General features: G+C 46.9%; 1 protein-coding gene and 1 pseudogene across 1 annotated transcript in view; both read right to left on the bottom strand.

The window, feature by feature from the left end:
• LOC147703391 (uncharacterized) overlaps positions 1 to 24,288 on the bottom strand; it is a 9,287,842-nt gene that overhangs the window by 8,899,874 nt on the left and 363,680 nt on the right. The gene's annotated exons all lie outside the window — the stretch shown is intronic.
• On the bottom strand, positions 10,326 to 12,049 carry LOC147703392 (uncharacterized; annotated as a pseudogene).

The following is a 24,288-nucleotide window of genomic DNA, read 5'->3' as shown; positions in this document are numbered from 1 at the left end:
GTTGCAAGGGAGGGGCGGGTGGGGGGGTTCTGGGGGGGCTTTATTGGCGTTAGTTGCAGTTTCTACTTTGGAAGAATCCCCAGCAGAGAAATGGGTTCCCACTAGCTTTGACTGCTTACTTACTAGAGTGTTCAGAGTGGTAAGAGAAGTTTCTAGTAGAGTGAGCCTAATCTCGACTTTTTTTAGGCTGTCGCTAATGGGCTGCAAAAGGGAGCGGAGTAGAAATTCAATGCTCCCCGTAGCAGAGAGTGGAGGGTTTAGGATTGAAGAAGTAACCTCTGGTTCTTTGGTGGTAACAGTTATACTGGGGTTTGGGGGCTTAGGGGGTGGAATAGTAGGCACTATCTCCGTAGGCTTCCCCGGTAGAACGGTGTTAGTGCATTTCTTGCCAAAGTCAAGATGTGATATTTTAGATTTCCCCCGCCCCCCCACTGTTTTCCGAGCACGTTTACTGGGTGGGGGCCTATGTAACCCCACCACTACATTTAATTTGGACTTGCTCTTATTAGCCATTTGCATAGGTGGGGTTTGGGTTACCAGGTTAACAGGAGTGTGGGAAAACTCTAGGGGGGCTAGCTCTGTGTTTTTTCCAGGCGCTTTCACTGGGGTAGAGGGAATGTCCCTTAGTAGGACGGGAAAGTCCTCAAGTGTCGGATTAATTAGACTGCTGGGTGGGGTACCTTCCTCTTGAGTAGTGGGGTACGGGATGATATCGGTCAAAGGTCTGGTTTTCATTGATTCAATGGAGCGCCTGCGCTCCACCCTACGTTTCTCAAGCGAGCTTTCCTTGTCAGCCTCTCCTTTATTGGATTTAAAGTAATTATCCAGAGTCCCAGAGCTAAAAGCGCCATCCCTTGAGGGGGTTTCCCGTGGTGGAGGCGAGGGCATTCCCTAGATTGTAATGCAAGGTAGGATCAAGAGAGTGGGCCCAGCCCGGCCTCCTTCGGCCCCGGACGGCCACAGACGGTCCCGCCCTTGTCCCGGGCTTCTCCCGCGCGCTCTCCCGCACTGCGGGAGTACTAATGGCTTTATACAGAGTATACACCCAATAGGTGGAAGGGGTAGGAGGGGTCGGGGAGAGCGGCCCAGGTGTTGCTGCTCAGGGCTGGCGGGCGCTCCTGGGAAATGCAGTCCCTGGTGAGCACACGCACTCGCTCGCAGCCCCGTGGAAACACTCCCTCAGCTTTCCCTTCAAACTGCTGCAGGCAAGGACTCCACACGCAGCGGGACCCGCGGAGCGGGTTCCGCAAGAAGTGAGTCAGATGGCAGGACAATCCCAAACGGGTGAGGCACAATCAGCAAGGCAAGGCGTCCCACTCGCTGCCTCAGCGAGTGCTGGTAATGAAGGCTCGGTGGAAGGGCAGGAGGGGTCGGGGAGAGCGGCCCAGGTGTTGCTGCTCAGGGCTGGCGGGCGCTCCTGGGAAATGCAGTCCCTGGTGAGCACACGCACTCGCTCGCAGCCCCGTGGAAACACTCCCTCAGCTTTCCCTTCAAACTGCTGCAGGCAAGGACTCCACACGCAGCGGGACCCGCGGAGCGGGTTCCGCAAGAAGTGAGTCAGATGGCAGGACAATCCCAAACGGGGGAGGCACAATCAGCAAGGCAAGGCGTCCCACTCGCTGCCTCAGCGAGTGCTGGTAATGAAGGCTCGGTGGAAGGGTAGGAGGGGTCGGGGAGAGCGGCCCAGGTGTTGCTGCTCAGGGCTGGCGGGCGCTCCTGGGAAATGCAGTCCCTGGTGAGCACACGCACTCGCTCGCAGCCCCGTGGAAACACTCCCTCAGCTTTCCCTTCAAACTGCTGCAGGCAAGGACTCCACACGCAGCGGGACCCGCGGAGCGGGTTCCGCAAGAAGTGAGTCAGATGGCAGGACAATCCCAAACGGGTGAGGCACAATCAGCAAGGCAAGGCGTCCCACTCGCTGCCTCAGCGAGTGCTGGTAATGAAGGCTCGGTGGAAGGGTAGGAGGGGTCGGGGAGAGCGGCCCAGGTGTTGCTGCTCAGGGCTGGCGGGCGCTCCTGGGAAATGCAGTCCCTGGTGAGCACACGCACTCGCTCGCAGCCCCGTGGAAACACTCCCTCAGCTTTCCCTTCAAACTGCTGCAGGCAAGGACTCCACACGCAGCGGGACCCGCAGAGCGGGTTCCGCAAGAAGTGAGTCAGATGGCAGGACAATCCCAAATGGGTGAGGCACAATCAGCAAGGCAAGGCGTCCCCAGATTCACCTTTGTATCTTAATGGTATAGGACAGGTTCCCTCTGTTACTATAATGAACACTTGCACTGTTTTGTTCATGAAGTCTTACAAAGAAAGCCAACAGATTATCATGAATTCCAATGTTCCTCAACATTCTCCGCAAGGTGTCCCTAGGAATGAGGTCAGAGGCCGATCAGAAATCAACGAAGGTGACATAAAGTCTGCCCCCGCTGAGGGTGACCATCTTCCAGAAGATGTCTGGATGTCTGAGAGGATGTTTTTCTGTGCCATCCAGTCCTGTAGCCTGGGGAGGAGTTGCCTGTAGAAAATCTTTTGCAGGCAATCAATGCGACTGGTTGGTTGGTAGTTCGAAAGAACATCCCAGCATCCTTTTTTAAAGGTCGGGATTATCTCAGCCTGGCACCAGGATTTCGGAATCCTGCCACATGCCAAAATCGTATATGAAAGGGCACTGATATAAATATTTATTTGAATTGTTGACTATTTGGAAAATTATTAGGTATACTGTTTTCTAAATGTTGTAGCATTTTAGAACAAGTATTTGCAATGCGATAGGTCTCGTATTACTGAAGGTTTGAGCTATTGGCGTTGCATTCTTAATTGCAGCTCCATTAGCTCAAACTTTTAATATTGCGAGACCTAGTGCATTGCAAATGCTTGCTTTACTCACTGGTCCCCATGTGGATGGTGGGGCGGTAGTCCATTTTGGTATGAAGCTCTCTCCCCCTCTCCAATGTGTCTGGAGCACACTTATCCTGCACTGACATTTGGAAACACCGGGAAAAATGTAAAGTGTTTGGGTCTACAGGAATAATAAGGGTAGAAACGAAATCCTACACGTCGACCCCAGCGTATACTACACTATTGTCAGAGAATGTTGCCCGCCTGTGTAAACTGAGAAGCTGTATGTTTCTTGTCTAAACCCCACTTTTCCCAGTAGCCATGGTATAGCAATGCACGGACTTGGAACACACTTACAGTGAGGGACAAAGGAGAAGGTGCACGTTGACCTACAGTTGTCGGTCTCCCTCAGACAGGGCAGTGAAGGGCAGGGGCTGTTGTATGGAAATCATTGCACAAAGCATGCAGAGTGTGGGTCCCTTTGCTCGCCTGCTAAATGATGGATTAAACCCAGATCCTTGTGACTGGGGGTGAATGTTTGCATTGTCCAGCATTCCGTCCATCAATTGTTTCTTTTGCAAAACCACGACTGCACAGAGCTAGGGGCAATGACAGAAACTCTCACAACTCCTCCAGAGCTGACCCCGTGCCCACAGAGGTCCACGCAGATCCCTTTGAAGGGCCCAATTCACAGAACTAACTTAAGACAAAATCCTAAACTTACTACCATTGTGGTATTCACAGAAGGCACTTACTCAATTTGGTATTCACAGAAGTTAGGAGTCCTAACTTTAGGACTCCTAAATACCTTCTCTGTGAATACCGAAAGTCTTAAAGTTAGGATTTTTCTCAGTTTAGGAGTAGTAAAGTTAGGACTCCTAACTTTAGGACTTCTAAATGCCTTCTGTGAATACCGAAAGTCTTAAAGTTAGGATTTTTCTCAGTTTAGGAGTAGTAAAGTTAGGACTCCTAACTTTAGGACTCCTAAATGCCTTCTGTGAATACCGAAGTCTTAACGTTAGGATTTTTCACAGTTTAGGAGTAGTAAAGTTAGACCCCTAAACTGAGAAAAATCCTAACTGTAAGACTTTCGGTATTCACAGATGGCATTTAGGAGTCCTAAATTTAGGTGTCCTAACTTTACTACTCCTAACCTGAGAAAAATCCTAGTTCTGTGAATCGGGCCTGAAGAATCTCACATTTCAGCTCACGAGACAAATTATTTACAAGTGGCTTGTTTGGTTGGCAGCCAGCCATGGGACAGTATTCACTAGGCACCCAGCACTGCCAGGGACAGGGCAAATAAAACATTTTTGTGAACCTTGGAAAGAGGGGATAAGAATAGGTACCGGCACCGCCCACCTATACAAGTCATCCATCACCTACAATCCCTTGAGGAAGGGGTCTCAAATTGCACACGGCGTCAATAGCAATGCGCTGTTGTTTGTTTGTATTTGTTTCCTCTGTGGTACTTTCAGACAAGCGTCAAGATGGGCCTGTGTATACTACAAATACCAGACTGCAAGAGGTGAGAAGGAGATCCTTTGCACTTCAAGGTGTAGCTTAACGGCCGGCTCTGAAGCTGGGGAATCAGGTTCGAGTGCAGTGAGGGGCTCAAACATCATGCAATTCTATTCAAATCACTTAAATAAATGAGTTCCTCTGTATGCAACTGGTGCTTGTATAAAGCACTCTAATACCTCCGTGTGGAGTTAGCGATATATAAAACAGAAAAGAAAAATATTTTCAACAGTGGTGCACCGTTTTGCTCACAGTGTCACAAGTCTGTCAGCGCCACCCATGTTGGAACAAGATTTTCTCTTTTTTCATTAACAGAAATAACCGCACCTCCTATGTACTTGGGAACAAGAGTTGCTCCTATCAGGGTTATCGCTCGCAACACATCTCATGCCTAAAGTAGTATATTATTCCCTTGGGACAATGTTATCAGCCATTCACATGCAAGATTGTCTGGATCAGTTGGTGCCTTAGGGTCTGGACCAGCGCTGCACAATAAAACATAGTGAACAGGGCTCGCTACTCCCCTCAAGCACTCTACAGCAGGGTGCGCGCACCTGGGTAAAGCTTCAAACACCACTTGCACAGTAGAGGTAGGACACGCTGCTGCCCCTGGCACATGAGAGCCAGCCCCCGTGGAGTACTGTAGCGAGATCAGGAGCAGGGGAGTTGACACGCCTGTTGCAAGAGTAACTGAATAAGAAAATAAAGGCACGCACGCAGCTTGCACGGCGCTGCTCGCTTCTGCTGAAATACTCTGCTGGAATATACTTACAAGAAAAGGTGGGACATGCACCCGCTATTAACCATTTGTACGCTACGTTTTCTAAACAATATACACAACAGCCAATCCAAAGCCCCCACAAAATAAAGATAACAGATTGCCTACAGTGCAAGCACTGTTTAGGCTCGTCCTGAAAATGGAAGATAGTTAAGATAATCTCTTCTTTGCCTCGCTCTTTTTTGCCTCTCAAGTGTCCAAGACCGGCCCCAAGTAATGAATGGCTCTATGGGGGTTGATATTGACTTAGCAAGTTTCACAAGCAATCATAGATGGTTCACAATGGACATTGTCATTTGAAGGTGCCGTAGAACTTTGCAGAAATCAACACTTTGATATGCTAGTTGTTGAGCTATGGATAAGGAATTAGTTACTTACCTGTACACTATAGTTCTCCAGTATTATCTTTCATAGATTCACATGCTTGTATCTGCCCCGTCGTCATGGTGGGAGTCTCACGGTAACAGAATGACCAAAGCAGTATCATAGAGAAGAAAACTGCATAGAAAAGCCCATAGGGACTGTAGTATTTGGTAACCAGACCTCCTCATTGTTTGGTCCAAAAGTCAGCCAATCAGCATTGCTGCCCTGCCCTCACACTCCCCAGCAGAAGCGTCCTGCCTCAGATTTCCGTCCCCGAGTGAGAGACATGGATAAATACCGAGAAAACAGGTTCTGCCTGAGAAACGGGGAGGCGGGTGGGCGCATCAGAATTTATGAAAGATAATACTGGAGAACTATAGTGTACAGGTAAGTAACTAATTCCTTCTCCAGTATTACATCTTTCACAGATTCACATGCTTGTATCAGAGTAGTAAGTAGTGCTCACAAAACCTGCAGCGTTTCCAGGATAGAACAAAGAAGGAAGTTCTGCAGCTGAAACATTGTTAGAACACGATCTTAGAATACACAGGTCAGACAGGAATAAAACCAAATTCCCCTTTATAACATATTGTGCAAGTTCTCGAAAGAAAACATAATAAAACCATCTATAACGATAGCATATTTTTTATATATATATATATATATATATATATATATATATATATATATGAGGTACGTTCAGTTCTCAGCAGATGTAGCGCAGCGCTGTTAGCCACACCGACAAGCAGGAACAGACGAGACCCAGAAGTGGTGCAATACGATTTTATTTAAAGTTTAGCCCAGCACCAATCCGCCATGACGCGTTTCGGGTAGAGATACCCTTGTTCATATATATATATATATATATATATATATATATATATATATATATATATATATATATATATATATATATATATAGCACACTCCTCCGTTTTAACGAAAGAAATGGGCGCACACTCGCTGCCTTCCACAATTATTTTATTCGATCTTTTTACAGCTTGGAAACAAACAACGATCAACGCGTTTCAGTGCTCCTGGCACCTTGCTCACGATCGTTGTTTGTTTCCAAGCTGTAAAAAGATCGAGTGTGCGCCCATTTCTTTCGTTAAAACGGAGGAGTGTGCTATGTAGAACGGCGAGGTTCCGCCGTAGGGAAACGCACCCACATTGAGCGCTCGAAGTGGCTGGGGAAGCAGGAACCGGCGTGTGAAGATATATATATATATATATATATATATATATATATATATATATAAATGCACTGTATAGAATATTAACAGAAAACCAAAGTATACCTTATTGAAATAGACGTTTCAGAACAGCTTGTCCCACTGCCGTGTCCTCTTTCCACACAGTGTCCAGACAGTAGTGCTTGGTAAATGAATGCACACTCTTCCACGTCGCCGCTCTGCAGATGTCAGGCAGCGACACTCCTGCGAACAAGGCCATTGATGTCGCCATCTTCCTTGTGGAATGAGCATTCACTCTGGAAAGAAGCGGCTTTCCCGCTTTTTCATGATATTTCATGATAGCCGATGATATCCATCTGGCAATACTCAGTCTTGACAGAGGGAGTCCTTTCCTTTGTCCTTTAAATGCAATAAATAACTGTTTGGATTTGCGGAATGTCTTTGTTCGTTCAATGTAGAACTTTAAACATCTAGCTATGTCCAAAGAATGCAACACTCTTTCTGCTTTAGATGAGGGATTGCTGAAGAAAGTAGGCAAAATAATTGGTTCGTTGAGGTGAAAAGAAGTAGGGACCTTGGGTATAAATGTAGGATTTGTCCGTAATATAACCCTGTCCTGGCGAAATTGAAGAAAAGGCTCTTCCACTGAAAAGGCTTGAATTTCGCTAACCCTCCTCGCCGATGTAAGGGCAAGCAGTAGGGCTGTCTTCCACGAGAGGAACTGTAAGTCTGTCTTGTGTATAGGCTCGAAAGGTGGCCTCATAAGTTGCGCCAAAACTGTATTGAGGTGCCAGGGCACTGGCGGGTGCTGAATGGGTGGAAAAACTCTAAAGAGCCCTCTAACAAACTCTTTTATCAGTCTATGAGACCAGAGAGACGGCTCATCTGGTACTCTCCTGAATCTTGATATTGCCGTCAAATGCACCTTCAACAAGGCATGTGACAGACCTGCCTTTGATAACGACAACAGGTAAGGCAGAATACCTTCAGGGGGTACCGTCAACGGGTGTAGACTTTGACTGGCACACCAGTGGCAAAAACGAGTCCAGATTGCTGTGTATGTCTTGTTGGTGGACATAGCTCTAGATTACGATAGAATTTGTCTGCAGTCTTGTGGAATGCTCATGGCTTGGAATTCCCGCTAATGAGGTTCCATGCGGATAATTTTAGCGATGCTAGGTCTGGATGCAGAATCTGGCCGTTGCTCATCGAAATGAGGTTCTGGAATGTCTGAAATTGCACTTTGTTGCCTTTTGACATCTGCAGCAGATCTGAAAACCATGCCTGTCTTGGCCAAGCTGGTGCTATCAGAATGACATGACACGGTTCTGACCTCATTTTGCGAAGCAATCGCGGTATTAAGGGAATTGGTGGGAACGCGTAAGCGAACATTCCCGTCCAGTCCATGTGAAATGCCTTTCCCTTGGAATCTTGCTGAGGGTACCTGGACGCAAACTGATCGCATTTCGAATTGTCCCGGGTTGCGAACAAGTCGAATGTTGGTGTGCCCCATCTTTGAAACACTTTGAGAAGCTGTGTGTCGTGCAGTTCCCACTCGTGCGTCACACTCGCTGTGCGACTCAGGACATCTGCCCGTGTGTTGAGGATGCCCTGTATTGTTGCACCTGAATTGAAATGTCGTGGCTTATCAGCCATTTCCAGATTCTTTGCACCAGTGCAGAAAGTTGTTTGGATCTTGTTCCGCCTTGCTTTAGAAGATAAAGCATAGTTGTGGTGCTGTCCATTTGAATGAGCACCGAAGAGCTCCGGATTCTGGGCAGGAAAGCTTGGAGTCCCAGAAACACCGCTTTGAGCTCCAACATATTTATGTGAAGCTGTGCTTCCCACTCTGACCAGCGGCCCTGGATCTCCAGCTCTTGAAGGTGCGCGCCCCATCCTTGCAACAAAGCGTCTGTCGTCATCACATATTCGTGATTCTGAGGTACAAAATTCAGACCCTGATTTAAGTTCTTCTGAACCTTCCACCATGACATGGCCGCCTTCATACGGTGAGTGATGGTAATCCGATCTTCGAAGGTTCCTTTGGACTGAACCCACTGCTCGTCCAGATGTTCCTGCAAGGGTCTCATTCGAAGACGGCAGTTTGGAACCAGTGGGATGCAAGAGGACATCATCCCCAACAAGGATTTGTACATCCGCACAGAAGTGAACCTTTTTGTCTGAAGGGATGTTGCTAGGCCCATTATCCTCTTCATCCGCTCTTCGGACGGGTACGCTTTCGTTGCCTTGGTGCATATCCATGCCCCTAAGAATTGGATGCCCTGAGCTGGAGTCAGTGAAGACTTTTCCAAGTTGGTCCTTAGGCCTAAGCGATGGAACAGGCGGATGCAGCACTGATGGGACCTTCTGGTTCCTGTGAATGATGGACCTGTCACCAGCCAATCGTCCAGGTATGGGTAAATGCAATGCCTTCTTAACCTTAAGTGGGCCGCCACCGGGGCCATGCACTTGGTAAACACCCTCGGGCCGATTTGAGGCCAAATGGTAACACCTTGAATTGGAAATAGCGACTGTCCACAGCGAATCTTAAATACTTTCTGTGCTTCCGATGAATTGGGATATGGAAGTACGCATCCATGAGATCCAATGACGCCATGTAGTCTTTCTTTTTTAACATTAGAAGGATCTCTTGCAATGAGAGCATTCGGAAGAGAATTTTCTTTATGTATTGATTCAGATCCCTCAAATCCAATACCTGTCTCCACTTCATTGTTTGTTTCTTTTTGATGAGGAAGAAATGCGAATAGAAGCCTTTCCCTCTGTGTTGATGCAGTACTTCTTCTATAGCCCCCTTCTGCAATAGTGATTGGACTTCCTTTTGCAGCTCCTGACGATGTTGGTGGTGTCTGAGCACCAGGGGGTTGTACTGGAGGCATTTCCACAAACTCTAGGGTATGGCCTCGGCGTATTACATCCAAAACCCATTTGTTCGATGTTATGGACATCCAATTGTCGAAGTATTGAGACAGATAGTGGTCGTTTTCCGGGATCTGCTGTGTGGGGAGCGCCGGCCTGAGATCATTGTCGTCTGTTAGACTGTTGATTCTTTCCTCTATTGGAAGACTTGCCCCTAGACAGACTGCTGCTGGAAAGAGGAGTTTGAGGGCCTATACTGATTGCCTGTATTGTATTGCCTTTATCCTTGTTGGTTATAAGGCTGATATCTGTTGGTCTGATATGAAGACCTCTGATTAGATTGACCCCTTGCACCTCTTTTATGAAAGGACTGGAACCGTTCTTGCTGAAGGGATCCCAGCGCTCTAGCTGTATCTGTGTCTGACTTGATACCCTGTAGCGCTTCGTCTACGTGCTTACCAAAAAGATTTTCGCCATCGAATGGCATGTCAACAATCTTTGCTTGCACCTCCGGACGAAAGGATGTTGCCTTTAGCCAACCCTGTCTCCGAAGTGAAACTGCTCCTGACATCTACCTGAACGCCATAGAGGAAACATCCATGGCAAAGTCAATAGATTCCGATGCCGACTTTGCCCCGTCGCGGAGGATAGCCGCTGCCTCTTCTTTTTTATCCTCCGGCAGTGCAGACAGAATGGGTGCCAAATCCGACCACATTTGCCTGTTAAAACGGGTAATAAGTGCCATAGCATTGGCTGCTTTCATCGTAGAGGCTGCCATGACCGCAAACCTCGTCCCGGCTCCATCCATCCTCCGTCCTTCTTTGTCTGGCGGCACCAATGAAGTAGCAACTGGATTCTTTGAATTCCTGTGCGCCGCCTGCGTCACCACCGACTCTGGTCTCGGGTGTCCTATTAGACAGGCCGCAGCAGACTCTGGTGTTCTATATTTCTTTTCGATTCTAGGAACCGAAACCGCGATGGAAGCCGGTGTCTTCAAAATTTTTAGGCCCTCTTCCCAAATGTGAGGAATAATCGGGATTGAGCGGGCAGATTTCCTGGCGTCATCTTTGAAATCATATAAGAAACATTCCGTTTCTTTAACCTCCATTTCCAAATCAAACCTCTTAGCTGCTTTTTCCATAATGTCATGGAATCCTCCAATATCCTGAGGAGGAGAAGTGGTTGGCGGCGGAGTAGGTGAAGGGGCCGACGGCAAAATGTACTCATTCCACTCCTGCCCCGTAGAATCTTGTATAAGTTCACCTTCCTCAGGTTGATCATCATCATCAGAATCCGTTAGATCATCTCTGATTGTTATCACTGGTGGTGATCTCACAACCTGCTCATGAGGAGTAGATTGGGTCTTTGGAGGTTGCGTTGTAGCCACCGGCGACGATAATAGTCGTTAATCATGAACCTCAGGTCAGAGACAAGAGAAACAGGAATGGAGACTGACTCTTCTCACGACTCCTCTCGCGACTCTTCCTGTTGCTCTTCATCCTCATTATAGTTACATGTTTCTTGGAAAGATTCATATCTTGTAGATTGAGCTCTCTCCTTGAAGGAAAACACCTCTTTTTCATCTGTATCCTGGCTCTTTATTCTAAGTTGTGAAGGGCTGTAGGCCGCTCCTGACGACTCCTCTCCTTCTGAATCCTGTTCCAGCAAAGAAGATGGTGGTAGAGGCGAAATCTGCGTGCACGACGTGAATTCTGCAGATTGCTTATGGTCGCCGATCCCCTCGACGACTGAAATGAGCGAATAGAGATCAAAGTCTTCGACTGTGGCGATTTAAATGCCTTTGCCGTTAAAATTACAGTCTTCGTCGACGGTGTCGCCGTCGACATAGCCATCGTCGACGGAGCCGTCGTCACCAGAGCCATAGTCGACGGGGTCTCCGTCGACGGAGTCGTCGACGGTTTCTACGTCGACGGGATGGTCGAACTCGTTGACGTAGTCGTCGTCGACGCTGCCTTAGTTCCTGTCGTCGACGGAGCCGCCGTCGTCGAAACAGTCGTCGTCGACGGTGAGGTCGTCAACGGGGCTGAAGACTTTACCACAGATTTTGCAGCAGAAACCAGGGAACTGGTCGACGAAGCAGACCCTGCCCCTTTCTGACCTGACGGCTTCTTCAGGGGAGTAAGAGGGAGAGATGACGCCACTTTCTCCCTTGATTTAACCTTCTTAGGTTCCACCCTTTCCTCAGAATGTGAGGCCTTTCTCTTTTTAGGTGTTAAGTTAGAAGATTCCTCCCCAGAATCTGAGTCTGATGCGGCCTTCTTCTTTTGAAGCCACAACAGCAAACGAGCCTCTCTGTCCCTCAGAGTTTTAGCAGAGAAGGTTCTACAATATTTACAATCCTTGGCCACATGTTTAGGATGAAGACAAAATAAGCAGTCCTTGTGAGGATCTTCAGAGAAAAGCCTAGCCTTTCCACAGGATCTGCAAGGCCTGAAAAGCCTCTTTTTGGAGCTTTCAGCCATTATGAAAGAAATTAGGTACACACAATACGTTAATCCAGATGAAAAGATAGTTGAAATAAAAGGTCAATAGTTCACTCAGGAACAGCAAACTGAGCAGAGCTCAGTGAGACTCCTTTCTCACACGAAGGCGGTTGGAAATCTGAGGCAGGAAGCTTCTGCTGGGGAGTGTGAGGGCAGGGCAGCAATGCTGATTGGCTGACTTTTGGACCAAACAATGAGGAGGTCTGGTTACCAAATACTACAGTCCCTATGGGCTTTTCTATGCAGTTTTCTTCTCTATGATACTGCTTTGGTCATTCTGTTACCGCGAGACTCCCACCATGACGACGGGGAAGATACAAGCATGTGAATCTATGAAAGATGTAATACTGAAGAAATTAAATTTCTTCCTTTTGAGGTATGCAGTTATCACTGCCATGCACTTGGCAAAGGTTCAAGATGTGGATTTCAGACCAAATAGAGGCACTTTGTACTCTTAGCGATCCTCGCCCACTAGGAACCTCAGAAACATTTAATATTTGTATGCAGTCAGAATGGGAACATATGCCTGTGATGCATATCCAATGTCCTCATGAAGTTGTGGATAGAACTTATAAAGAACCAATATTTTCAGTATTTCCATGCTTACTCATTTTTTTCAGGTTGAAAATGGATCTGATTCTGGTCAGAGTCCTCTATTCTGAACTACCAGGTGATTGGAATGTATGCTCTTTCCTATTTGGCAAAATAAAAACCTCTATACAACTTTTCTTTTTTTTATTTATGAAGGACGCTGACTCCCGTTAGCAGCTTGTTTAGATAGTACTGGACTGACTTTTTTGGAAGACTCACTGGAGGAGATGACTTAAACCTTGAGTCACACTTTTTTTTTTTAATAATAATTTGTATTATTAATTTAACATTTGTCGCTTGCATAATCACAGTAATACACTTTCCTTTACAGAATTGAAAATAGATAATGTTGTGCACGATATTGCCATCAAACATTACAGTTCCGTGGCCCCTCTTTTGACATTTCCAGGTCCACTGTTGGCGAGATGCACATTTCTCCTCGATATGCATTCCAGGCACCCCATTTTTTGTCCCACTGTTTAGGACAGCCCCTAGGTTTGTAAACCTCCTTTTCAGCTACCATGCATCTGTTCATTTCCGCCACCCACCCTATTATTAGTGGGCGCTCTACTGCCCCCCGTTTCATAGCAATGGCTTTTTTCACTAAGTGTATTCCAGGGTGGTGAATTGTTGCTCTGTGTCCGTGAGATCGGTTGTGTCCCAAATATACAAAAACCCCTGTGGAGGCGTTAAAATGAGTTGTTTCCCTAGCGCATCTTGCATTTTTCCTGTGGCCCTTTCACATAAGTGTAGGATCAGGGGGCAGTCCCATAGCATATGCTAAAATGTGGCTATTTGATTACATCCATGCAGGCAAAGTGTGTCTTGCCTGGTTCCTATCTTAGCTAAGACCTTGAGTCACTCTTGAAGATGATTTACATTGCTTCCTTCCCACCACTGAATTAGCAGATGGAGAAGGGGAAATGAGGAAGTCATTCCCAGTCTCCAGCCAAAGATTTCCCAGCAAGTGGCAGATGATTGCTGATGGCGTCTTTCTTTCTGTGCCTATTTTGCTAAAGGTCTCCTGTGGGGTAGGGCACGATACGAGCACAACCAAGTGGATTCCTTATTTGCCGCATGACGACGAAGACAGGCTCCCTGGTACTTCCGTAACAGAGACTCTTTTCCTCGCCCCACAGCGCGACCACAGTGACCCGGAAGCCAATCGTTCCGGGAGAACCAGCACGCCAAGCCCGGACCAATCAGGAGGCAGCATATCAGGTCACGAGGAGCAGAAAAAGCTGGAAGCAAAAAACCTCAGTGCGCCAGCTGGAAGGAGGAAGACGCCGACCGAGTTCAGGACGCCGCGACACGTGGAGAGCCGCTGAGGAGACTGCACCCGAGAGCCCAGAAGAACCCGACATCTGGACAGAAGACTGGTGGAGCCCGGGGGACACGCAGGAGCCGCCACAACTCAGGAGAGTTGGGGCTCACACGGGTATGTGAACGAGTACCGCGGGAGCAAAGTGGGAGGGGAGGGGCAAGGGTTTAATAGAAAACAGGGAGCACCACTTGAATGAATGCTTTTAATCTCACCCTTCGACAACATAAGTTGCAAGTTCAGCCGTAGGAAATGCCTTTAGCGAAAGTTGCACTTCCCTATCTCTACCCTATCCGCTTCCTACTAAACACCTTCCTTTGATCCCAGGAGGCTTCTGTACATCACGATAAGAGTAAAAGAAACCCTTTGCCCCCCCATCTTCCCTCAACCCCAATTTCACACGGTGTGGTGACGGTAAATAATATAAGAAAAGCAGGACATGGGCAGTGACCCCTGTTTTCTTTTTCTTCCATTTTGGAGCAGAACCCTGGGGGAAGCCACAATTCCATGAGAGGATGAGGCAGTCTACAGATCTGACAAACCCCTTTGGATGAGACCAGCCCAGGAGAATCGTCTTTCCTATGCTCTAAGACTCTAGTCTACAGTTTTCCAAAACTCTATTTTTTTTGCTCCCATTATTATCCTGCTACAGGGTTGTTCTAATTCAATAAAACCCCTACAATATTCAACCCATACGGCCTCCTCGCTTCTGTTTCCGACCGTCCCTCCGACATCTCCATTGTTTATAAACTTCTTCAGTTGGTGCTGTTGAAGCCACTGAAAGGCCTTAACCGTCTATCAGTAATAGTGTTGTGCAAGGGACTGGTAAAGTTACCTTTATTGCTCCTTTTTCCAAGCTCACTGCTTTGAAAATTTCTAATTTGGAGTTCGGTCCCTGCATCTCATTGTCAGCATGGTGGCTCAAAACACTTTAGTTGGCCTCTCATTTGAGGAGGGGAATTAGTAATCATGAAACACGCCACACTGTCAACCCATGGCAACAACAATGTGTAGCTAGATGTTGAGTTCACAAATGTACTATTTCATTGAAAGACATCATCGTTGGTTTGCAATATCTTGGAAAACACATTGTATTTCTCCAAAAGAATGTTCATATTTGTTACTTTCGCTAAGGTGGCATAAGTGCCAGCGTCACACAGCTTTCTGCACATAAAATATAGTATCCTGGGGGGAGTGGCCAGCCAAGATGGGCGAGGGGAAGGAATCCACCGTGGCTCCGCTACCACGGCTATGAAATCAAGAGGTAGCTACATCTTTACCCACAACAAAGACACAGAATGGTAACAAGACGGAATGGGGACTGGATGCAGAGGATTAGAGAGAAGATTGTATCGGATTGCGAAGCAAGCGGCATCACACAAGATGGCGGCATCCATGCCCTGATGGCTGAGAATGAAAGCGCGAGGCTCATACGGGGAAAGAGCGACAACCGGGCGGTGGGCATTGCAATGGCCTGCTCGAGGAAGAGAAGCAGATTTTTTATCCCTCCTTTGCTAACAAAGGTAGAGATAAGTTCCTTGCTGTTAGAGAAGAGGATGCTGACAATTATTCAGTACTGAAGAGTGCTCCCATTGATGGGGTTGGCTTAAACACTGAACAGGATAGGATTAAGTTCAGAGACGCCCCTAGGCACACACCCAGGACTGGGTAGATTTTGTAGACAGTGCCATTAAGGCTCTGGAAGGCTGCCTACATGGAAGCAAGGTACAGGACTATGAAGGATTGTACAATATGATTATGAGGGAGCACATCCTTAATAACTGTCAGAACCAGCTTTTGCATCAGTACCTGGTGGACTCTGGTCTGACCTCTCCCCAAGAATTGGGAAATAAGGCAGACAATGGGTCCACACCAGGGTTAAGCAGAAAAACCATGGTAATGGAGGTGACCAAAAGAAGAAAGATTCTTCTAAATCTAAGGATATGGGTGGGGACAAGGCTAAAGATAAAACTGAGTCTTTACAAGGGCCCCAAAAACCTGCACTGAGGGTGAGTCCCAAAATTCCAAGAAAGTCAAAAGGAAACCTTGGTGCTACCTTTGTAAGGTGAAGACCCTTTGGACAAGTGATGCTGATTATCCAAAGGCAAAGGAAACTCCTACTACCTCTGCCCGAATGCACCTGCTCCCCCTAGCACAAGTACAATTGGTAGTACAACAACCAGGGAATTAGTGCGGTTAAGCTTGGCTTCTGAGATGGGTCCTGACCCGTCAGGACTCCAGCTCAGGCTGTTCTAGCCTGTGATGGTGTCATAGACCTTGTCACCTTACTGGTCAGCCCCACTAACCTAGGCAAGTCAAGACAACAGCCCTTGGTAAATGGACAGGAAGCAATGGCTTACAGGGACACAGGAGCCAGTGTCACTATAATTACAGAGAAACGTGTGTCCCCTGATCAGATCATGCTTAAATAAATGTAACAAGTCACTAACACCAGCAATGTCAGGACTGACCATTCGTTGGCAGTTGTGAACCTCAGCTGGGGAGGGGTAACAGGATCTAAAAAGATTGTGGTATCTCCAGACCTACCTGTAGTTTCTTTGTTGGGCAATGATCTAGAAACTTCAATTTGGGCTGAAGTGGAGTTCAGGACTCATGCAGAGATGATGGGCATCTCTGTCAGTGTGTTTGCTGTCACTAGAGCTCAGGCCAAACAGCTCAGCACTGACAAGGCACTGGATCCTGGAAAAATGGACCAGATGCCTCCCAAGAGAAGGAGCAAGAATGTTAAAGCGTTACCCTCCTCATAAACTCCCAGTGAAGATCAGCCTCCTGAGGGAGATTATCTCAGCCCCTGTGAAGGTACTGTTCCATAGGAACTTGGGCATGACCAAGCAGAGTTCTTGGGGACCCTTCCATGCCAGACTTGAGTTTGGGAGCAGCAGGCCTGCCCCTCTCTTGAACCCATCAGACAGCAAGCTGCTGCTGAGAAAGCAGGAAATATCAGTGGGTTCCATAGGATCTATTGGGAAGATGGGCTTCCATACTCTGAAGGTAGAGACTCCAAACCTGGTACCACCAGGTTTCCTTCTCTCCCTAGCACATGATATTCCTCATGCAGGAAACGTAGGGCAAAGCAAGTCTTGGGACAGGCTTGTCCCACACTTTCACTGGCCCCATATGTCTGAGAAGACAAAGGAGTTTGTCGCTCCTGTGCCTCTTGCCAAGTCAATGGTAACTCAGGTGGCACCACAAAGGCCCCCTTAATTCCATTTCCAGTGGTTTGGGTCCCTTTGAAAGGGTAGGAATTGACATTGTTGGTCTCTTGAACTCACCAACTGAATCTGGGCACAGTTATATACTAGTGGTAGTGGACCATACCACTAGGTACCCAGAGACTATTCCCCTTAGAACCACTACAGCTCCTGTAGCTGCCAGGGCCCTCCTTGGAATCTTTTCAAGAGTGGGCTTCCCTAAGGAGGTCTTAACAGACAGAGGTACAAACTTCATGTCTAGTTATATCACTGCCATGTGGAAAGAGTGTGGAGTAAACTATAAGTTTACCACACCCTACCATCCACAGTGCAATGGGATTGTTGAACGGTTCAAAACTATAAGTTTATCACGCCCTACCATCCACAGTGCAATGTGCTTGTTGAACGCTTCAACAAGACCCTAAAGGGTATGATTATGGGACTCCCAGAAAAGCTTAGGCAAAAATGGGATGTCTTTCTACCCTGCCTTCTCTTTGCCTACATAGAGGTTCCCGGAAGGGGGTTGGCTACAGCCCATTTGAGCTTTTGTTTGGACATCCAGTTAAGGGTCCATTATGTCTGGGAAAGGAAAAGTGTGAGCAACCTCTCAAACTCCCTAAACAGGATATTGTGGACTATCTTCCTGGCCTGCGTTCATGCTTGGCTGAGTACATGAAGAAGGCCAGCAAAAACCTAGAGGCCAGCCAAGAACTTCAAAAAGCTTGGCATGACCAAAAGGCTGTCTTGAGTATTTACCAGCTAGACCCGAAAGTGTGAGTGTTGGAGCCTGTGGCCCCAGCAGCTCTCCAAGACAAGTGGAGTGCCCCCCACACTATACTTGAACAAAAAGGTGAGGCTGCCTACCTGGTGAACCTAGGTACTCCAGGAAGTCCCCATAGGGTACTTCATGTGAACCGCCGGAAACCTTTTTTGGACATGGCTGACATGGGCTTGCTCATGGCAATTGATGAAGGACAGGAGGAAGAGAGTGATCCTCTTCTTGATCGCATCTCTCAGAACCCTGATGATGGGTCAGTGGATGGAATAGCCTTTGCAGGCAGCCTCACTGACCAACAGCAAACTGATTGTAGGCAGGTCCTCCATCAGTACAGACATATGTTCTCCCTGACACCCAGATGGACCACATGGTGTACCCATAAAGTGGAAACAGGTGACAGCCTGCCTGTTAAGAGTAAAATCTAAAGACAGCCTGATCATGTCAGAGATTACATCAGGACAGAGGTCCTAAAGATGCTGGAATTGGGGGTCATTGAGCCTTCAGATAACCCCTGCGCTAGTCCAGTAGTTGTTGTGCCAAAACCTCACACCAAGGCTGGTAAAAGAGAGATGAGATTTTGTGTGGATTACAGAGGTCTCAGTGCAGTCACTAGGACTGATGCCTATCCAATTATAAGGGCAGATGAACTCATAGATACTTTGGCCTCAGCCAGGTTTCTGAGTACATTTGACCAGACTGCTGGCTAATGGCAAATCATACTAGCTGAAGACGCCAAGCCAAAAACAGCATTTTCAACCCCTAGTGGACATTATCAATTTATCGTGATGCCCGTTGGTTTGAAGGATGTGCCTGCCACATTTCGGGGGTTGGTGAACAAAGTCCTAACAGGTTTGGAAAGCCTATAGTGCAGCATATTTTGCTAATATAGCTGTCTTTAGCTCCACCTGGGAGGATCACCTGGTCCACCTCAGAAGTGTTCTTGTAAGATTAGGCCTGTTGATGCTCACGTAATGCAATGTTTTAGTTAGCATTCGCTGCACTATTTTGTATGCTGATCGAAACTAATCTTTCTTAGTTCTGAGAAATGCCCTTCGCTAACTTTTGTTTCTGCAATTAAGATTGTTAGTACCAGCGCATAACTTTAGCACTCGATAAAGGTCCTCTCCCACCTGTGTGGCGGTTTGATCGCAGCCTATGGTGAAACGGCCTTGGACTGTGCTGGGTTGTGCAAGATACGAGACAGAGAACATTTTTTGACTTTTACTGTCCAGTTACATCTGCCTGGAAAATTCCGCTGTAGACGTGTTATTGTCTAACCATGAAAGGTACATAATTTGAATTTTTTTAATTTTTAGTTATTTATAAAGCGCACATTCACTGAGCAGTTTCTTGGCGCTATAGGATTTCAGAACTGGGGGAAACATCTGGGGCTATGGGCTGAAAGCTTGCTGGAAAAGAAAGATCTTAAGAGCCATGCGAAACTCCAAGTAGGAGGGGGAGGATCTAAGAGGGAGGGGAAGGGAGTTCCAGAAGGTAGGTGCGAGTACTGAAAATTTCTGGCCACCGGATCATTTTTTCTTGAACCGAGGAATGACTAACAAGGACTTGGCCGCGGAACATAAGTCTCTAGCAGGACAGTAGTTAATGATGGCGGAATTGATGAACGCAGGGGCAGTGCCCGCCCGGGCTTGAAAAGTGAGGCAGCCAAGTTTGAAAAGGGCTCTTTGTTTGATTGGTAGCCAATGAAGGGTAGTGAGGAGGGGGGAGGAGTGATGGTATTTCGGTAGGCCATGCACCAGGCGAGCTGCCTGGTTCTGCACCGTCTGAAGGCGTTGAAGTGCATAGGCGGGGACACCATTGTAAATGATGTTCCCGTAGTCGATCTTGGATAAGACCATGGCCATAACAATCTGAGGGGGAGAAAAACCGGGATACTTTCCTGATGATACGTAAAGTGAAGAAGAAACAGGAGGAAACAACAGAACTAATGTGGGTGTGAAGTGTCAAGTGGTGATTGAGCATAATTCCAAGGGTCTTAACAGAGTGGGAAGGAGTGGGAGGGGGACCAAAGGAAGAGAACCAGAAGGAAGGTGACCAGGGATTGCCGCCGCCTCCAGTCAGAATCAGCTCTGTTTTATCCGGGTTGAGTTTGAGGTGGTTTGCATTATTCCCGGCGCGGCAGGTTTCTGGACCAGGGTCAGCGGACTCGATAATTCTCTCGCCTCGGTGCCCACTCTGATCAGCGATCACACTCGGCAACTCTGGGCATTAGCTTGCCTTATCTTCACTAACGGCCCCACCAGACCGCCGGGGATGCCTGGTCTCACCCTGGAGATACCCATTAAGGGACCATCTCTCAGGGAAGCCAGGAAGGGTTTCGCAGCGGTCGAAGCGCCTTGGGACCCTACGGGTAAGTAGTGCGCTATATAAATGCCAATACATTTACATTTTACATCCAAGCCCGGATAAACAGCAGGACAGACTGGAAGCGGCAGGCTCCTAGTGAGGGAGCGGAAAAATTAAAAATGTGTTGGAGGTCATCAGCATAGTTGTAAACTGTGACCTCCATTTGATGAAGTGCAAAAATAAGAGGAAAAATATAAAGGTTAAATAAAAGAGGGGAGAGAGAAGAGCCCTGGGGAACCCCGCTTTCCACCCTGCTAGGTGGGGCCGAGAATTCGGCAAGATGGACCGCATGAGTGCGCCCTTCCCGGAAGGATCCAATACAGGTAAGAGCCTGGTCACCTATGCCCGCCGCCCTGACACGGGACAGAAGGATGGAATGGTCTACCGCGTCGAAGGCGGCGGACAGATCGAGGAGGACCAGGGCCTGGGGGATGTTAGTGTCGAGTCCCTCCCTGAGTTGGTCCATGACTGAGATGACCACCTTCTCAGTGGAATGCCGGGGGCGGAAGCCCGCCTGGCAGGGTGCGAGGTAGTTGCTGCTCTCTATAAAGGAGCTGAGTACCTGGGTGACGTGGGACTCTGCTACTTTTCCCAGATAAGGGAGGAGGGAGATGGGGCGGTAGTTAGCAGGAAGAGAAGGGTCGGCTCCTGGTTTTTATAATATAGGGAAAATTGTAGCAGTCTTGAAGGGGGTCGGAACAATGCCAGAGGTAAAACAGTTGTTCAAGAGAGTAATGGCAGGGGAGGGCCATACATAATGTATCTATATGCTTAATGTTCTTTAGTTCCCTCTGTAGCAATCGCTTGAGACTGTGCAGATGGGGCCCGCTCTGAGCGTATATGAATAAACAGTTATTGGTATATATTCTCCACTGTCTCTTCGATTCTTCATTCAGTATGGAAAGCTGAGAGGTGGTCAGTGATGACCCGAGTGGCCCTAAGCGGGTCACTTCCTTCAATTGGCGCCCAAACAGGGACTCCTTCTGGTTATAACCCATCCATTTTCCACAAACAGAAGAGAGGACAAGGACATCATCAGGTCGGACTGATGGCTCAGGGATCCCGGCACAAAGAGCTTTGTTTCCTTCAGCTGTTGCCTCTGTCCCACCAGAGGGTGCTTCGCCCAGTGGTCATCCCGACTGGGGTACAGAATGGCGAAACCCTTGATCTGACTGCTGAAGAGTCGGCAGTGGAGATCTAGTTTGTCTGTATCTCTGATATCAGGTGAGTCTGTTTTGATTCTATCTGGATTAGATACCACTGTGGTTTGGGTTTGTTTTAGTCTAAAGGCTGTTTTGATGAAAAGTGTTTGCAAATACTTTGCCAGGTAAAATAACAATTTTGTTTTCTTTTTCTTTGCAATGCCTGGTTTTAGTAAGGTTTGGAGTTCGTGCTGTCATTGTTGTCTTAAAGATGCACGGTTGGAAGAATCCCAGCCTGCACCTCCTGAATGAAGTCCTAATTTTGATATGTATGAAAAACATGGCCTTGGCCCTATTATGTTTAGTACATTATGGCAAAAATATAAGAGGGACAACGCAGAGTTACAGTGACCTTTGACAGGCTGTTTTGATGAACAGAAGATCGTATTTCTCCAGGAACATTTCATTAAAAGACGTAGTAGACAGTCTATGTTTGACTCTCTTCAGACTTGGCAGAAGGAGGCCAATCAGAGGCGGTTAAAAATGGAGAGAGATGCTAGAAAAGGAAAGATGCAAACGCTTATACAAAAAACTGTAGCTTATGACAAAGAAAAGTAGGAGACAGGAATAGAACATAAAGACAGGAGATTTTGGTTGCAAATTGATGAGTCTATATGGTTTAGGAAGATGGTGTAACTTTTATGGAGGCCTTGTTAGATACCCGACCCCAGACACCATATGTCCCAGAACGGACATACCCTGTTGTCCCCCATCAACAATAACAACGTGCACAAGGTGCACAAGTCTCTACTTCTGTCACACCTACTGCCCCAGTTAATGTACCCCCTACTCCTTCTCCTCCGTTACAATCTTTGACTACAGTAACACCTGTTACCCCGTTCCGGTTATTCATCCTCCATTGTCACTGATTGCTGACACACCGGTACGTGGTTCAGAAGATAGAAATTTTACTAGATTTTGAGAACGGTCAGGTCCGTTAATGCGATCCAGAATGGGAGAGAAAGAGAAGAAAGACATAGCGTACAAGGCAATAAAGTGGGCTCGCAATCCAATTTACAGTCTTGGGGATAGCTGGCAGGTCATGCGAGACTTCGAACCCTTTCTGTAGCAACATGCCCTTAAACACTTGTCCTCCCTCCTAATTGACCTCTAGCACACCCATATTGAAACAGAAGAACCCCAAATACTATTTGATATTAATGGAGCGGGCTCAAGTGTTCAGGATTATTTCTGCTTTAGTTATGTATAGAGGCAGACTACATCACATAACTCAGTTCCCAATGTGAGAGGTTCATCCCATTTACCACCCGGAAATCCCTGCAGAGAGCGATCAATATGGGGTGGTTACCAGACCGGCTGTGACTGCTTGTTTTCAGGAACAATGGGTTTATACTCCAAGGAAAAGAAGTGAGGTTCTGTCCTTTAATATTCATTTTCTCGACCCTAGGAAAAATCCTACTGCTTATTATAAAGAATTGACAGAAGCTGCCTCTTCCACTTTGACGACCCTTGCTGATATTGAAATGCTTTTTGGTGTGCTAGTTCCAGTTGATATTTGGCGGCAAGTGCATACTCAAGACTCCAGAGTTGGGCGGCACCTGGGATTCGATTAAGGGTTGGGACAGTGATAGGAAGCCAGGAGATAAACCATGTGCTGAGCTACTTGCCTTGCCTGATCGTATAATAGCCTACATGCATACCCTTATTCCACCTAAGAAATTTAGTTGGGATATATTGACTGCCTGTTGCCAGAAGAAAGATGAAAGTGTATCTGATTTCTTCACCAGGTTAGAAGAAACATTTCTGGATTACAGTGGGCAGGATATGTCTACGGAAGGGGGAGTCTGTTTGTTTGTTGACAGGTTTGGCACTTATCTCCTCCCCGAAATAATGTCCAGACTTCAGGCATCTTTTGGGGCACCCCAGTCTGGACATAATAATGTTTCAGTGAGTTTTTCGGGAGAACCGGTTGTAAGCCCCATCTCACGCCCTCTTGCCCTTACTGTTGGCCCTTTTACTGTGAATTCTTCATTTTTCTAACATCCAATTGAGGTGAAAAGTTGATGGGTTTGGACCTACTAAAGAAGTTGCATGCTACTATATATTGTTCTATTATCTATCAAGAATAGGTTGCAAGTACACCAAATGTGAAATGATATACTAACTTTTCACTAATATGTTAACAAAGTTACTTGTAGATTATCGCTCTATTACGTGCTACCCAGTGTCAAAGGACTCCATATCCCTAGGGTATCAACTTGTCGTGTGTTTGGTACAAAACAGAAACTATTAGGACCTAACAAGGAGCACAGCATGTAAATTGTATTCAAACTCAAGCTCATACTTATCAATTTCACCTGAATTGACTACTCCTATCAAATTAAACACAGTACAAATGTTCTTCAATGATCCAATTATTCTTGTTTGTTTTTGTCTCTTATTTTTTCATAACATTCTAAATGGTTATATGATAAATTTCATTACATCATGACAGTTTAATTGCTACAACGAAAGTTCACAATTGAATACAACAGCCAGTGAACTTAAATCCATTATCAACAAATTGTAGTTAACAGCAGTGGCTTGTGGTTAGCCCGATGCATTTCAGGACTATGTGTCCCTTCTTTGGGGGCCACTGTATATAGAACCATGCAAAACAGTAAAAACCACAGTTTTACCATGTTATTAATGTACATATAGATTCATTTATAGAGCCATCCTACTGTCGTCAAGACATTCAAGGACAAATGGATAAGCGTGGCATTGGATAGCTGACCAAATACCAC

This window comes from Lissotriton vulgaris, chromosome 7 (assembly GCF_964263255.1).
Source record: "Lissotriton vulgaris chromosome 7, aLisVul1.2, whole genome shotgun sequence".
Taxonomy (NCBI): domain Eukaryota; kingdom Metazoa; phylum Chordata; class Amphibia; order Caudata; family Salamandridae; genus Lissotriton; species Lissotriton vulgaris.
The sequence above is the reverse complement of the archived record's forward strand: the minus strand, read 5'-3'. Positions and strand labels throughout refer to the sequence as shown.